Source organism: Rhopalosiphum padi, chromosome 3 (assembly GCF_020882245.1).
Source record: "Rhopalosiphum padi isolate XX-2018 chromosome 3, ASM2088224v1, whole genome shotgun sequence".
NCBI lineage: Eukaryota > Metazoa > Arthropoda > Insecta > Hemiptera > Aphididae > Rhopalosiphum > Rhopalosiphum padi.
In genome coordinates, this window is record NC_083599.1 from 49,969,619 (window position 1) to 49,986,376 (window position 16,758).

Below are 16,758 nucleotides of genomic sequence, written 5' to 3' on the forward strand. Positions count from 1 at the left end.
ATATCACACCGTACGATGTGACTGTTTAGAGAACTTTTTCGGCTGATTACATTAAATTATATTACGTAGGTACGAGACGTCATTTCGTTTTCAATTCTATTGTCTGAAACTTTAACGAGAGCGATCCGCATCCCACGGTGTTTGACATAGGTACGCAAACCACAAACTCTTGGACATTATTTAGGTTCACATACGTCTTGACAATCTATACGGCATTTCCACGTCTACGTGAAATCTCTCTCTCTTTCTCTCTCTCTCTCTATATATATATATATATACAATATGACGTGATTTAATGCGAAAATTATAATATAATATATCGTATGTATCAGTCACCACGAAATCCATTCATAAAATAAACGTCTAATTGTTGGAAATATTTTTATTGAAAAGAACTAAAAGTCAAACAATCGGTATTGAACCGATTGAGATGGTTTATTGGATTGCTCTGAATTCGAATTTGTTTACGTCATTTCAATAAGCTTTCCTTGTTCACGTAATAATGTCAGCTGCAGGTATAATATAATATTATAATATTATGTAATACAATATTTTTATTTTCGTCATTATTCTTTGATTGTTAAGTTTATAAATTCTATGACATTCGTCAGTATCTCGCAGTAAAGAGTCAAGTAATTCGTTGTATAGAGTCAACTGCAATGCTATAATATTTTGTTTATAAAGAAGAATTTTAGTCGAAAGATCACAAATAATATATATATTATAGATTAATTATACGAGCGTAGTTGGTTGCATAGCTAATGAATAACAATCATCATTAAGATATCTATAGTTTTGATGCGCCTAACCTGACCTAACCTATAACTATGTGTACTCGTTCATTACTTAACCTATGTATGAGCTATATGAGTATAATATATACTTCAGGGGTTAAAATGAGAGAGTGCAAGGGGACTCAGTCCCACTACATCTAATGTTAGTTAAAAAGCGTCTCCTTTAAAACAAATTATTCGTAAAATCGTAAGGTATGCCAGAACGCTTCAATTACAATCAAACAGTCAATATAACTCAAAATTCCGTTGAGATTAAATCTTGATTTTTATTTTTTATGAATTCATGTTATTTAAAATTAAAGAAAACATTTTTAACGAAAATACATTTTATGTTCCTAATTAAATATTTATGGTTGTTTTTTTTATAGCTCTTTATGAAATAATGTAAAATTGAGTTTCATATATTTCACTAAATTTTTATGATTTAAATATTTTTTGGCCGGGTGTTCAAAAGACAACCAATACTTAAAACTTAATATTACGAGAAAAAAATGTTCTCTTTCAAAATATTAAATTAAATTTGTATAAAACATTAGTTATCTTTAAAAATGTAGTATTATTTGTAATTTAAATTTTTCAGGTAATAAATTACAAATTTAAACATCATTCAAGGATATAAAAGTGGGATGAGTATGTTACACAATCACTTTACATATTATACTATATGCATTAGACACAAAACATAAAATGATTTATGAAATGCTTATAACTATATGGAGACATAAGTCCCCCCCCTGGAAATTGTTTCCACTTTAAGCCTTGAGGTACCTATATACCTATTATACCTACTATACACCTAGTATATATATAATATTATTTTGGTATTGGCGTGACTCTCCCGCTCATCGTTATACATTAATATTATCAACGTGAGTATCAAAATCAAACACGTTTATCGATTTTCAAGTCACCATACTTGTAGCTATCCTAGTCCTCGTCAAAATAAAAACTATTACATCCGGAATGAGTAATGAGTTATGCTGTTTAAAAAGTTACGGACTGCGATTCGACAACAATGCGTACGAAAAATATAATTTATTATCGTTAAATATTGACATATCACCATAATATGATTTTTAAAGAAATATATTCGCATCGTCGTGCCACGCTCTGGTCCCGAAAACGCGTCCTAATATTAATTAACATTTTTTAGATCACACTGGTCGGATCCCGTTGCTGCAGTCGTTTGATATTTGCAGATTTACGCGGGACACTGCAGTTATTTGTCAATTGTTTCGGTAACCATTGAGTTACAACGTACGAGTTGAATGTTGTCGAGAACACGTAGTTTTCACTTACAGTAGTAGTTATAACACGTATAATAATGCACAGTAAAAACAACAAATCGATATCACCGATATATAATATATTTAGCTGAACACAGAAAAAATTCTTTATATAGATACATACTGTATTATAATAAAATGCATAATGTTTTCTGTTGATCTATAATATAAATTATTGCACTGTGAGTTTTCAATAACACTAGTACCTAGACCCTAAAATGAATTTTAAAGTTGCCAACAATAGCCTTTGTTAAACGCTCGCCAAATAGGTTAGGTTCCTATATATATATACTGTAATCGATCTGTTTACACGAACCATTGTCGTGTTATATTATATAGGTAACAGACAAATTGATGACGTCGTCGTATTTTGAAATTAATTATTTTAATTTTGATAACAATACAAAACTCTTAGATTTATTAACGTAGCAGTACAACGTGAAATATAAAATAATATATAATATTATGATTTATGGTGCACGAAACAATTTGTTAGTTTTAAATATATAATATGTTTTAATAATAATTATCATAGTTCCTCAAAATATTACCTAGCTATATATAGTGTAATATTATGTAAAAAATATCATTCGAGTATGTTTTAAGTACCATTTTATATTTTATACAATATGATGGTACCATAATATATTCTAACGTTACACGAATTAATTGGGAATAATATATTATTTAAAAGCAAACTATATTTATAATTTATATAATAAGTACGATGATACCACGTACAATGTATAATAATAAAATTACGGCGTGTGTTCGCGTGATAAATGATTTTAATATTATAATTATTATTATACGTGTAACGGCCGTCTGAAAATGTATATTATTATCTTAAACGGTCGGCGTGTACTTAAATTTTTTATAGGCGATGCATATATACCTACGCTAACCAGGGCTATAAGTGAATTCCCTTATCCGTAAGGATTTTTCAATGACACTCTAACAATGAAGGTGACAGTACTATTGAAAAATGTAGTCAGCACATATATATACCGAAACTTAATGTTCCACTCATTTATTTGAAATGTCACATTTACGTGCTGAGTAATAATAATTTGTTTTTATGTCAGACCCTCGTACATATTATATATATGTATAATAATACTGTATACGTGTATAATAGTGATTATAATTATATATAACTGAAGACATTTTATGAGTCTTTTGACTCACCTTCGCGTTTGGCTTTAAATTAAATAATTCAAAAGTTCAACTCGGCTTAACGAGTTTAATTTTAATTTTACGTTTATAATAATATAGTATAGTACATAACATGTATGTACCTACTATGTGTTAAAGCGCTCAGCGTCAATGCGCGTTATGTACTTATACTATGCGGTTGTCTTAGTGACTTTTAATATAAACAATTACACTTGGCTCACATCATAGTCTTCGAGAATGAGAACAAAAACGGACTATATATTATAATCTAAAAATACGCACATTATTTATGTTGAAAACATTCTAACTTTTAGATATATCCAAAATGCATGCTTTTCGAACGTTCTGTTAATGGCATGTTATTATTATTTGTCGTTTTTTCCGTTTTAGGTTATTTCTAACGTATTTTCTCGGCGTACGACGCCGCGTTGAACGTATAGTACATTATATTTCTGTCACACTGAATACTTTGCGTGATATTCGCATGACCGTTTATTAATATTATAGAGTGCGAGCTCCGTTCGCGTGTATCATAAGTTATATAATATTATATTAATAGTTTGACTTAGCGAAAAATAAAACCTAACGAACCATTTACTATGGGTTTCAATGTTGCGTGTTTTTTCCTAGGAAGTGTTCAATTTTTTTTTCATTGTATAAATATACATTTTGTAAGATGTACCCGATAGTTAACATTATATATTATTATTTTAATGATTACAAATGATTTTTTTTTATCGGAACGTATTTAAATTTGAGCCAGTCAGTATAACATATAACTCAAAACACATTTTTTACTATAGTTCGACATTCACACGCACACACGGCACAATTATGTGTACAGAAGACCATAACACTTTAAAGTTTAATGTAAATCGCGACATATGATAGCACAGTCAAATCGACTTTATAGAACCCGCGTTGACGAGGCAGAGTATTATACTATATTATACTACAAGGTAACTTTATAACAATAATATATTAATATGATACCTACGACTTATATAATTATAATATGTATAGGTATACTTTTTATTGATCTTTAATTCAACTCGACAGCAAGGGCCATTAGTTACAGTCTTAATTACTGTTAATAGTTATTTAAAGTTTTTACATTATATTACATCAATTTTAAATTTCGATTATATTTTTTCACTTAAATTTATATAATTTTTGTGTATGCGAGAGAAAAATAATAATCTGTAATGTTATACAAACATAATTTCGACGTGATCGGTCTGACGATAAGAAAATGGGAATTAAAATATTTATATTGAAGACACGCCCATAGTCACGTGCATGATCTGTAAATAATTATTGTACAGCGACTTCATCCGAACCAAGGTGTCTGTATAGGTATAAACCTCGTATATGTGCGACAAAACCACGTTCCGGACTTGATCGTTTCCTGGTTTGACGAGGGTCAATAACGATGAATAGGATGTGCAAAACACTCGATAGATTATAATTTCATTTTTTTTTCAATGTTCGAATCCATGATAGTATGATACAGTTTTACACGCTTTTCTTATTTAGTATCATGAAATAAGGGATCGAATCGAAATAAACTGCTAAAACCGTGAGTTATTGTCTTATTTAACTGTGAGTCTGTGACAGACCAAATTATATTGTTTGTCGTATCACGATGTTATTATTTCAACGTTATATATCATGCATCATCAAGTTATACTATTACACTATAATCCCGTTTTAGTAATAAAAAAAAAAAGTTGGAAAGTATAAACATTAAAAATCCAAAAGACTTTTAGTATTCACTTTTAATAATTTTCTTTTAATACATTTTATATTTTTACCATGCATTTAGTTTATTGGTTTTAACACAATTGCTTGTTCATTTTGCAACAAAATATAATCATATTCAATACTGGTCATAATATCTTACATATATAATACATATATTCTTGTTTCACGTGAAACAATATACCCATATCAAATAAATATTAAAAATATTAAATTATGTTCTTTATAACTTGCAAGTAGTGAAATTTGAAAAAAAAATAGTTAAACATGAATTTAATATAATACTTTCTATTAGCGTTTTATAATAGGATTTTAACAAATTGAATTCAAGTTAAATTCACGAAAGTTTTCGAATTAATTTATAGAATAATTTCTAACCCGCCGTAACAGGTGACTAAAAGGGGCTTGTAAGGAGGCTACAGTCCTTAAAATGTGCAGGATACCATTATGGACAACAGGCAAAAGACAACATAAACACACCTGATAGCATTCGAAAAAATAAATGGAAGTAGTATCACTGGTGATTGTATTGCGACGAGGAAAGCGACAAGAAACTACATCATCATTATTATCACTTAAAAAATTAAACCAATGGACTTTGGTAGGGTAAAAACTATTTCCTAAGTAAAACAACTCCTCAATAAGATTTCAGGATGTAAATTTTCTTCCACGAAATACAAAAAAATAATCCTAGCGGAAAAAGTAAAATAAGATTATAAGGCGGATAATAATAATTATTATTGTCTAAAGCTTAGGCCCAAAAAATGAAGTAGAACACCGAAGAGAATAATTTGAAGAATTACATCCAGAAAATGACTTGAAATATGTAATTGATATTATTCAAGATATTGATGAATGTAACTCTGGTGATGTTCCGAAATTAAAAATTGAATTAAATATCTTCATTAAAAAAAAATAAAAAAAATAGAAGGCTAGAGATTTACGCTGGATTAAAGATGGTTGCTAAAGACCACGAGAAATGGAAAAAGAACAAAGCATTTTGAACCAACCCGATAATGGATTTTTACGTAGATTGTTACATCTTACAATACGCAATTACATTTTTAAAATATATCAATTAATTTCAAACTATTTAAACCGTATTGCTAATAGTAAAATAAATTACTCCATAGAAGTTAATAAAAAAAAATATATAATAAAACATATTTAATAATATATAAGCTGACAGACCGTCTTCGGCTTAGACTGGTTTTCAGCATGATGCGATGATTCGTCATTGAATTCAAATTGAACACATCCATTACGGTGACCTACTAAACCACTCGAGAACCTAATATACTGTATGTCAAAACGGTTACCCACTTGTCTATTTTTTTTAATACTTTGTGAAAAATTGAATTCCAAATACAGTGCGTCGTTAGTGGATTTGTGGCGACATAGTGTTATTCTCAATTATAATAAATCCCCCCCCCCCCCCCCGTGAACAAATCAAAATTTCATAAACACCCACATGTGATTGGAAATCGAATAAAATGTTTTTTCCCGACACATATCACGGAAAAAAGCTCGCGTGCTGTTGTGTATATGTTAACCCGTTAACTTGTTTTCACAATTATTTTCATTCCGCATACATTGGCTCTGCTGAATTAGATCTAATACACGGAACTCCGGTGTACACAATATATTATTTTATTGAGTGTTCGACGGGTATACGCAGCACGCGCGGTGCCCCGTGGCCGTCCGTCGCTCCGGAGGACCATCTGCAGAACTTTCGGACCGGAAACATAAAAACGCGTTTCGCATTTTGATGAACGTCGCCAGACACGTTCGGAATTTAACCGTATAATGTACGAAGCAGTTTTACATAATTCCCGCGCGTTACAGCCAAATTGATTTTATAATGACACTTTACGCCCATATTATATAATATTACGTATATATATATATATATACCCAACACTGCGTTCAATTTGCGCGTCGTCACCCCGCGCAGTGTATCGGCATTATATATATATATATAAGCGTGCACTAAAACATTGCAAGCATTGATTTCGAATAAATTATTCGAGCCACGCGATTTTAAGTATTATTTAAATTAAAACTTTATCGTGCCGACAGAAATTTAACCATATATTATAGAAAAAAAAAAAAAAATCAATCAACACGAATTTAAATTCTGTCGCAGCTCCGGCGTTAGACGGCGTATCCGCTGTCCCGCGAACCGTTCGGCGTTCACACCTGTAGTGCACTCGGTTTTTTATTTATTTAAATATCGCGCGCTGCGTATAATGATTTATAAAATAATTATTTAAATTTAAGCACTACATGTATAATAATGTGCGTAGTTCGAGCAATGGCGGTATATCCCTTCGGTGCGTATATTCGAAATCCGTCGCTTCAGTGGTGTAGAAAGCAATTGAAATGAAAAACAGGGCCTATAATGTATTATATTCGTCGGCCCGCGGGTCGTTACGGGGATACGACACATCAAATTTTATACGATAGTACGCGTCATTTGTTTTTTTCTCCACTACAGAATGTAATACGCATATATTATAATAAATCGAAATTATTGATAACTATTAATAATTATTTATCACGTATTAACTTATAACCATGGTTAAACGCTTTTCATCATCACGTAGAATAGCATATTATATAGTGCAATAAATAAGTAACACTTGTAAATCTACTCGTATAAACTATAGTAGTATTTCGTAATGTCTAAAATCTAAATATTTTTAAAATAAATTGAACCGTTTATTTAATTAAAAAATCTACATAGATATACACATAGGAATACTACAGGGGCGTCATTTGGGGTATCACAGGGTATGCTTATGCGTACCTAAAATTTATCAAGATCCAATTTGGCCTGACTATATTTTTTTGCGCTTGGCAAAAATTATTCTTTTTTAATATACAGTCGGTCTCAAGCATCCGACTGTACGACGAACTAAATGCTCAAGCACTGTGTGATGGCTTAATATTTTTTTTAAATAATCTTGGTTTGGATATTTCAAATTGTGTAAGTCAATGGTGACGATGGTGCGTCAGTAATGTCCGGAGCTTTTTCTAGTGTTCAAACAAAAATAAGGGAATAAGCACAAAATCCGTGTCCATATATTCATTGTCATTGTTAAACCTAGTTCTAGTTGATGTAACGAAAAATATTTAAGAGGTAGATGAAATACTTGGTTTATTAGAAGCCATTTATGCACTCCAATCGGTATCTACAATTCTCCGTCATGCTTTTTTACAAGAAACCAAGTATAAAGTACCACAATATTGTGAAACAAGGTGGGTTTCAAAACACAAGGTTATTACATTTTTTAATAATCATTTTTTTGATATTTTAAAAGTTCTTAATGCATTTAGAGAAAGTACTAAAAAACAAGAAACTGCAGAAGCAAAGGGTTTGGCCATACAGTTCGCTAAGTTTGAAGTTGTCATAATAATTGTGTGTTTAAACGAAATATTAAATATCATTAATTTCTTATCAATTAACTTGCAATCAACTACTCTTGATATAAAACGTTATTATTATTATTAATTAATGCAACAAAGCAACAAATATTAGAGTTATGTACTGATGAGAAGTTTTTTGAACTATATGAGCAATCATTGGTTATTGCTCAAAATTCTAAAATACCTATGCCGATTAGTGATAATTTGTCATCATCAAATAGAACACGACAAAATTCAAGTATACTCTAACCGATTATTACGTAACTATTACCACTGGTAAAAGAATGGCTTATTCATTTGATGATATGAAAACAGAACAAAAAAGAATATTTTTTAATATTTTAGACGTAATATATTTTGAAATGAACCGACGAAATTCATCAACATTTTTAGACAGTGAAATAATTTGTCGTTATGTTGAAACATTTCCATTTTATCGATCAAATGAATTTATTACCAAATTAAAATGCCAATGTCAACTGGGAAAAAACTTATTTTTTATCCATATCTGATCTTTTTGAATTATACCAAGAAGTAAAAAAATACAAAATTGGATTTGAAGAATTAACAAAAATCATTGAAAATGTTTTGGTAGTTCCAATATCTAGTGCCTCAGCAGAAAGGAGTTTTTCGACGATGAAAAGAGTAAAAACTTATCTGAGGTCAACGATGACAAGTAGCAGACTAAATAATTTAACTTTGCTGTCTATTGAGAGAGAAATAGGTGGAAAATTCATGGAAAATCCATCTACTGTAATTGACGAGTTTGCATCAACGAAAAAAAGAAAATTGGAATTTTCAATTTAAAAATATTGTAATAAAGCTATATCTTTTTTATTAATTTTATTTTATACTATTAGTTTTAAAATATAAAATAAATCCATGTAATATGCCTATAATAAATGATTAACATACGGTATTCTGATACTTTTTTATTTTATAAAAATATTCATTGGTAATCCTTACATCAAAATATCGGGCCTACCCAGAAAAAAGTGTCTAACTACGCACTGAATCCGACATCTTTGGCCATAAGTTGTAGTAGGTGTTAATGAACACTATTTTGACATATTTAATGTATTTGACCAGGCACCGGCAACCTGCGGCCCGCGGCCCTCCAATTATATTTCATGATTTTTATATCTTAAATTGATATAAATAAAACTTAATTATGACTATTATATAACAATAATGTGCACATCTCATGAGATAATATATGAGCGAGAACGTAATCTGATTGTATATATTATAATATATATATATATATAATAAATTATATTCTTTAATATTTTAATTTTGTATGTGCCCTCAATGAAAAATTGAAAAAAATTATGGCATGTGTAGGTAAAAAGGTTGCCGATCCTTGTATTTGACTATACAAATGCTGACTTTCTTCATACAGAATAATGTTTGTTTTATTTTTCATACTGTCTATAAAACATAAATAATTAAATTAAAAATAAAATAATGTAGATAGGTATTAACCTGGGATTATTAGATATATATTATACAATAATGATATTATATTAAATCATTATATTGATGAAGAATTCAATTTTTGAGCCTTGCGAGAACATTTTTTTTGTAATAACTACAGTATATTATAATATATTGCCCTGCTTGAAATTTTTTTGGCCTGCTTTGTTGTTAGCATACCTTTCAAAAAGTTGAAATGACGCCGCTGGAATACTAATTATTGTACATAATCATTTATCTCGAATGCCAATACGATATACTCACGATACAATATATTATATAAGTAGACTAGTAAGCACCGCGAATCTTGCACGCCAAAATAAAACGATAAAATTTACATCACTAGTTATCATTATTATGATATATTATTAAAGCGCTTTTGAACAATAAATGTTCGTGTATCATCTACCATCGTGTTGCGTATTATAACTGCATTTTGAGTTCGTTTGGTTTAATAAATTATATATTATATATAATAAAAATATGTGACACCTCTCATAAAAAAAAAAATAAAATAAAATTCTAGACACGCCACTGATTAATGAAATATAGCTATCGTATAAAATATGACCTAGCTATTCTCTCTCTCTCTCTCTCTCTCTCTAACTACTTATTATGATATAGCAGCGCCGCGAACGAGGGTAATCGAATTTCGGTCGTCTGCGCGCGCGACGTAGGCATTTACTACGCTTCTGGGCAACGACAACGATCGTTTGTATATTGCACAATTAATAATAAAAATAAAAATCCCGTAGGTATATCGTGTTCTATATAATATAATAATGTGGAGCGTATACGCGCACGCACACCACAATACTCATGACAATATAATAATAATAATAATACCGCTCGCGTATATATGAGTAATTTGACCTTTCCCCGAGCGTATAGAGCGCGGGCTGCAGCGCACAGGAGGCGGACGGCGGCGATGTAGGTATAGAGTAGGTATATATATATATATATATACGATATTATTATTATTATTATTATTATTGCTATGATTATCTTACGAAACGGTAGCAACGGTGGGCGGGCGCGAGGAGGACAGAGTTATACGACACGATGATATACGCGCGTATACGAACGCGGACGGGGAAAAAAAGGAAGAAAATAATCGTGGGATAAAAAACTATTAGATCTCCGAGGCGTGTCTGTTTTATTTGTTTTTTTTTTCCTTTTACGCCGGGCACATCGTGCAACTCGTCCGAGCTGCGGTGGAGTATATAATAATAATATAATATAATACGTACGCGTATACTATATAATATTATATACATGGCGAAATCCGAAAATCGTGGCTTAGCTGTCCGCGGCGGCGGCGGTGGCGGTGTTCTGGCCCCGCGAGAGTCCTTGCGGTGACTGCCGTCCCCTCGCCCTTCATATCGCTCGTTTCCGCCGCGACCGTCTTAATACGGTTTTTTTTTTTTATTATTATTATTATTCCGTTGTCGCTTGTCATTTCCCAATATATAGCAGTCACCGCGGGCTTACTGCTGCACGCATTCTATTTATATATATATATAGTCCTTAATCCTTTGCGCTTATTACACGCGCCCACAGCAGCAGGAGGGGGTCCCGGAAACCCATCGCCGCCGCCGCCGCCGCCGGTCTCTCTAAATTAAATCGTCAAAAGCCGTGTTAAATCTTTTCGATCAATACGGATCCCGTGCACGTTGATACGTCGACGACGACACGCACGCACACACAAGCACACGGCCGTGTATGTCGACAGGGACACGCGGACGGATGTGTTTTATGTGCGCATAATAATATATTATAGAGGTGTACACGCACACACACACACATATATATATATATATAAAGCTAATGCGCTTTGATGACGACGACAGATACGGCGGCGGAGGTGGCATTAATTATACCCCTCGCGGTATATACACATCGGTGCGTAGGCGTTGGTGTGCTGCAGCAGGTATACCTATATACAATACGTGTATTAATATTATATTATTTTCCGTAGGCATTGCACCTGTGCGGCGTATTCTACGGGAGAAGTATTCACTCCGCGCATCAGTGCGAATATTCCTCGGTTGAAATAAATGATTCGACTTTAATGCTATCTATTCCGAAATGAAATTCGGCATCAAATCGCAGGCCTACTCGGTTTATTGTATGTGTGTGTATGCGTACGAAACACGCGTATAAACAATAGTACGCGATTAAAAATAAACAATTTAGACGTTGTTTTACGACAAAAAATATAGGAATACAATACGATGCACCAGCCGATAACCACTAGTAGTCTATAGACAATTATTAGTAAAACATTTTAAACGTATAAGACGAAATGTCAAGATATTTTGACGAACAAATAATTACTCGAATATGGAAACATCAATATTTGTTGAACATTTAAAATCTACGGATATTTTATTTTTTTTATAAATATCAGTGAATTTTCACTATTGTTCCTTCAACGTAAGAACTATAATACACTATATTCAATAATTTGTTTTCAGAAACTCCTCGAAATGGAAGGCATATAAGACCATTATACCTACCGTAAAACGTATCTTCAGACATATAGAAAAAAAAATAAAAATTAAATTAAATAGGTACAGATTATTGTAAAACCAATACATCCATCACCTTGCTCGAAATCCCAAACCGTCGTGTATAATATAACAATTCGTTTTTCGCTTTATTTAAAATTACGATTTTGCCGTTCCGTGTATAATTTTTAACAAGTAATATAGGCAATATTATCTTTCCAGTGAAAATATAAAATTATCAATCATTATGGTGCGCAATTCATGTCTTCGTCATAATACTTTTATATTGCACATACACTCTGGACGAGTGTATATAATTTAATGTTTACATCACGATACATATTATGTTCCTGATAATACTCTCGTCGTTCGTCATATAATACATAAAGAAAAACGCGTTATTTAACCACTATAACACACCAGTCATTATCTCGAACGGGTAAACTTTGCCCTCGTTCCTTCCAGATGCCCACAAGTGTGTTTCATATCGAATTGTATGCATTCGTGTTAAAACGGAGTCATTGTTTGTCGAGCCGTTTACCAAAAATAAAATACGACCCCCCGAGTGATATCGGATATTATAATATAATAACGTGAGATATTGTATATATACACTTTATGTGCATTATAACACTCGTTCCATTCATAATTCATTGTCCCGTCCGTGTTTGGTGTTGCTGTGTACGCGAATTCAATGGCAAATATTTTATTGAAGTTTATCAATGTGTCTGTCAACAATAAAACCGTTTAAGACTTTACAAGACGCGTATAAATCATGCAACAACGGAACGTCGCGTCATAATATTATTATTTATATATTGTTTTTTTTTTACGGTGCAAACAGTTCATTTGCATGGTATTGCCGCATCGTAGACGACGGATAATAATTAATTGTTGTTAATATATTATTGTTATAAAACATCTATACCATTCACCGCCGAATCGATGTGGCGGTCGTTTCGAGAGCGAACAAAAAGCGACAAAGTCGAAATCGTTTTTGCAGTTGTCCGCCAGACAGTATCCGTCTCAGATATCCGCCTCAAACTCGCGCATAGCCTTCTGAACTTATTTCCGTGTCACAACAACAAACCGCAGTGTTTGATAGGCACGCATAATGTGATTAGCACCCGCGGTGGCGAAGCGAAGGGATAATCCACTGAGACGATCGGCTCAAGACATTCTCTTAGGAGCGGTGGGTTATTGGCGGCTAATGGCCAACGGATAACGAATCACTGTTAGCAGGAACGTATACAGGGGGGTTAGGGGTTCACCCCCCCATGGTTAGGTTAGAGTAACGAGGAAAAAATTGTTTTATTATGTTGCGGCACAATTTGTATTGCTATATTTTGCAAATCCCCCTCGAAATTTTTTTTTTTTGTCTACGTGCCTGACTGTTAGCTACTATATATGATGCGTGTACCCATTGGTATTCGCACTACGACGGGTATAATAGTGGAGCGTATGACGGCGAATGCCTTTTTATTAGGTTTTGGGCGGGTGGAATATTATTACACTGACTATCTGTCTATCTATGTATAGCTCTCGCAAAAAAATCGAATTCACCACCTCGTCACTGCAGTTACCGCCCGACGGCTGTTACCTGATCCGCGAGCTATTGTGCGCGACCACACTTGCTAAAAAAACAACAACGTCTATATAATAATATATAATATACACGCAGTCTACAAACGACTTTTTTTGTACCGCAAGTAAACGACGTACGGGCACTCGTTTTTTATTCGAATATATATATATATACGTATAACACGCACACGCACTCACACAATATTATTTTTCTTTTCACTCCATTGAAACCGTTGGAAAACGAATTCGGTTTGTATATGCGCGCGTTTAAAACAGTATACGTCTGTTCTGTGTGGTGCATGCAATATGCGCGCATTGCATCGCACCGGAGCAGCCCCATTCAACAAGTGGTTTCCTCCGAGGGGACCGCTGGCCCGGCGGCGGCGGCGGAGGACCGCGCAATACGCTCACACGCGCTGCAATAATACGGCGGCTGTGTGCGCGTACTGTTTATTATAATATATTAAAGAAAAAAAATATATCGTGTAGTTCGTATACGCGGTTCGAAAACAGTGGGAACCACTTCGAAAGCCGTCCATACCCATTACGGCATTACCCGGTAACGCGCGGGGTGAATGCAATTATATATACTTAAGCGTTGTTTAATACGATTTCAAGAACACCAGTGCTGCGGCAGGGCAGTTATACGTATATATATATATATAATTATGTGGTGTTCGAGGGCGGAGAGCCGCGGAGGCCTGCGCGGCGATGTGTGGTGGGGAGGGGGTGCGACAGTACACGATTAATTAATGGTCGTGGTTCTCGAGCTTTTTTGTATTATTTTTTGTGATTGTTGTGCACACCTAAACTACGATGATTAATTAATTAATATACAATAATGTGCCGGCAAATCGTGTAAGAATTGCGGAAGTTTTAATTTCGCGGTCCGAGAGCAGATGACAGTAATAGTAATAATAATGATAATAATATAAGACAGCACGTTTCGCTCAAAACAATCGAAAACATAAACGTCAAAGATTTTTTTCATCCGCGTCATGTTTTAGTTCTTTACACAAATCGATTATTATTTAAATTTTAAATTAGCAAGTTTACCGACGTTTACCTCTGCTCATAATCTATACACATAATATAATACTTTTAACGTTCATTATACCGTTGCAATATATCCCCTGTGTGCAATACATTGAAACATAGACATTTTATGGATGTCACACTGCGATATGCGATGTTTTGTTCTAAAGCGTATACACCAATATGCGATGTTCTAGAGATGCCAAACGCCACGTTGAGGGATATCACTTATGGGAAGTTGAAACGAAACATCCATAGAATATCACATTACGATGTCTCTTAATCGTTGGCCGATATACATAGATTATCGCATAGATATCACATACATCATCTATAGAACGTTTGATTTTACCTTTTTTGTGATGGCACAATAGTGACATTTATGTAACATTCAAGTGCTATCACAATGTATTATTATATTATTGTTACTTATATATATATATATATATGTATACAATAATAATATATTATTATTATACTTGTAGGACTCTATAGGTGCATTTAAGTCATAGGTAAATAAATAAGACAGATATTATTGATATTTTGAAAATCTTATAATATTGTTAATAAAAATAAATAAGTGTATAAAATATAATATATCGTAATATTACAATTTACAATAGATTAGGTAGATACATAATTACACTTAACATAAATTCTTGATAATATAAACTTGAATTTAATATTATATTTGATTATATTATAATGTATCCTAAACATATAGGCTTATGCATAACTTTTAAATATATTTATTCAGTGTGTAATAAATTAATAGCTACTGCTTGATTTTTTGCTGTATGAAAAAATAAGCATTTATATTTCAATTCTGATAAATCAATTAAGCAATTTAATTTTTTTACATCCGTATTCACAAAATAATTTCCAATGACATCTGATGACAAAGGACTAGTGAAAATAGGAGAAATATTTTCATATTGATTGACTTCAAGAAGAATTTTTCCATTACTATTTTGCATAATTTTTTCAACAGATACAATAACATTCTTGTTAGACAAAAAAAAGTATTTATCACGCAGTTTAGTGGAGCTAACTTTAAATTTTTTAAGTATAACATTCTCATATAATGTTATAGTAATATCTTTATGTGTATAAAAATCATACGGTATTTCTTTTTTAAGTATAGGATATTTTATATTATGTACATCTGAATAAAATGTTTGCTCAATGACTCTATTATATACATCTTGCAGGGGAAATTTTGCACTGTGGATGGTTTTTTTAATTATTTGCAAATAATTTTCAAATTTAAATGCACTAAATTGGTCTAGCGGACCGTGTATTTTTACAAAATTAGATATATGTATTAATCCATGAACGTTATATGTTACATATTCCTCTCCATATAAATTAGGATAATCTTGAACAAATTGTTTTAATAAATTATTGGCCTGGTCATTTAAGGAAAAACAAGTTTCATTAGAGATTAATATTTTAATTGCACTATGTAAAAGTAAAAAATGTTGATAGAGAGAAGATTTTATCCGACCTTTTAATAGAATATGACCAGTATATAATAAAAACGTGCGATACTCAGTTGCCTTCCAATATTCAAGTTCATCTATCGATCGAGTCAAACGATTAAATTCAGAGGGTAAATGTGGGTGTAAATTTACTAGTTCATTTGAAATTTGTTGTTCACAATCTTTATTTAAAAATCGAACAGGCTTTTGACCATTTTTCCAGAAT